Genomic DNA, 2,787 nt, shown 5'->3' with positions numbered 1-2,787 from the left:
CTACTCCGTGCTGTCCAGTTATTTACACTTAGCAGTTAATGGTTGAGAGGAAATGGAGCAGAACAAACCTGGCTGTCCTTAAACAAGCTGCACAACAAGAAAACAGAGTCCATCTGAGAATCTCACAAAGGACAAACTTAAAACCTCAAATATTTGATTGCATAAGTGATTCACCCATTATCATGTGACACACCTAAATCATCACTCAGCAGCCATCTGTTTGTAGAAGTCACATGAGAATCCAGACGGCGTCATCCGGGTGTTTCACCAAGGTGTGGTGAGTGATTTTAGGTCAAATACAGAAGGCAGTCAGACAGCTGGTCAGTGTTGTCTTGGACCAGCCACCTCCTCTAAAGTGCATACCACCTCTAGTAACATCATAAAGAAATGATTACAATTGTAAAAAAAAAATGGAACATGAATATGGGGGGGAAAATAATTCTTCCTATCTCTTTCGTCTGATGGTGACCAAGACAAAAATGCCTAAAAGCTGCTCTGTGGTAGTATGTTCCACCAACAGGGTAAAGAACCCACAACTAAGTTCTTAAAAGCTGCAGAACCAAAAGAACTGAGGATACAGGCAATGTGAAAACAGGGGGATCCTGACAGGCAGTATCCCTCACGTTACATGTGCCGCAAACATTTTGTCCAGATTAGGCTAACTATATTTTTGTAAGTTAAACTAAAGCATTTCTATTGTAAGTGACTTGTGTGGAATCCATGGAATGTGCATACACCAGTAGGATATGCAGTATTATGCTTATAAGTATCATCATATAGCTAACTACAGTTATTTGATAACACATAGCTAACATTAGCTCGCTAACAGCTAACTCGTCCCATCATTTTAGTTATCAACTGCATCCCTGGAAGACATATGGGTGCTAAAATAGTCCTGATTTTATATACATTATATTTGATTCCTATTTTAACATCTGCAAATTCTCTCAGGGAAACCTTGAGATAACATGCTGAACTCTAACTTGTTAGCTAGCTCCAGGCATTTTTCAGCCCTTTGTTGCATATTGTGGCGCCTTTTTGTTTTCCCCTATGGTGGCCTTGGTTTTCAGAATGTGAGGCGCTGCACTCTGTATCTGTTATTTAGGCTGTCATGTACTAAGTGGGAGACCTTGCTGGTTTGTCAAATTTCTGGCAAAACCATCAAGAAGACAATACGAGCTGTTTAAAAAGCCAGTGAGAATTGAGTGGCAGCTAGTGGAGTGGTTACAGATTGCAACCAACTGACTAGCTACGCTCTCCCCTTTTACAAGACAGCGATCATGTGAGCCGCCGAGTGCAAAACTGTACTATTGACGTTAGCTTAGAGGCCGTTTTTACCATAATGACACTACTTAAGGAGCAACGGAAGTCAGACGGCGGCTGGTGATATCCAATTTTTTGCACTATGCTGCTCACGTGATATTTTTGTAAATTTCTTTTTTTCCTTGATTAGTTGGTTAATCTTGTTTTCTATTAAAAAAAGCCCCTCACAACACCAAGGAGTCTTCTTCAAATGTCTTGTTTTGCCGAACCAACTGTCCAAGACAACAAAAAAATCTGTGACAGAAAAGGGTGTGGTGGAAAATAATTGTACCCGCTGTTGAGTCTTTTTAATTAAGCTGAAATATAGAATGCCATCAAACAGAACTTGTCTTTGAAAGTATTTATTCTTGCAAGGAGATGCACAGAGTCACAAAGAGTCTGTAGAAGTGTGCGCTACAGATTAAAAGTCATACAAAGTTAAATAGAGAGTGATCGAGGGTGGGGGCCTGTGTACTTGAACATCCTGTTTCAGGACAGGCAGGCCACAGCATTTAAAGAAGTAAAAGAAGTGCTTTATCTGTGTAACAACAGACACACAGATATATACGTTTTATCCTTAAGGCATAGAACATGTGAATATACAATAATTGTTATCCAACACAGAGAAGAAGAGGATATGTGTGCAGGCAGTCAGCTGCTGCACGGATCACAAGTTACATGATGCAACTTAGCTTGTTTCAAAACAAGTTATAAAACAGTTCTACTTATAAGATAATAAAATACTCATAAGAATATCATATTTCCATTAAAAAAACCAGCAAGATATATTTGAGCATGTACGCTAACACAAAGGGTGAAGGTGTACTGAGTTCACAGCAAAATACAAGTGCTTAGGCATTTACACAATATACCAAGAAGAAAGATATACTCAGTAGAAATGTACCATTACAAGGGAGACAAACATCTTTACTCAAAACTATCGAGGGAGCGACACAAGACAAATGTCCTCAGAGAAAAAAGGTCAGTCGTAAAAATGGGCAAACAGTCACAGCTGTAAATCTGAATAGAACAAGTGGTCAAAATGAACTGACCCCTGCTGTCAGCTCTGACAGTCGTGTGGGAGGTTTGTGGACATGAAGTCCAGTCCAGACTGTGTATTTGGACTTGACATCAATTGTTGTTCCCTCACAGTCTCCATGCAGCTGGAGAGAGATTGAGTAGTTTTCTAAAGAGGAATGTAGTAAAATGTCCAGATGTGCCTCTGACTTGAAGGGGATGAATACTTTAGTGTGTTATAATTGAACTGAACTTAGATCTGACTGTCGATATTTAGTTTCCTTTTGACGTATCTTAAAGTGTCAAAATCCTAATTGGCAATCAAGTGGACAGAGTCAGCTGCTTCAGGTTCCTCTGGGATCAAACAGGATTTCATATGTATATATATATATACATATATATATAATTATATTTTATATACATTCTAATTTATTCCTATTTTAACATCTGCACATTCTCTCAGGGAAA

Source organism: Pholis gunnellus (genome assembly GCF_910591455.1).
Source record: "Pholis gunnellus genome assembly, chromosome: 8".
NCBI classification, from domain to species: Eukaryota; Metazoa; Chordata; class Actinopteri; order Perciformes; family Pholidae; genus Pholis; species Pholis gunnellus.
Note: the sequence above shows the minus strand (reverse complement) of the source record.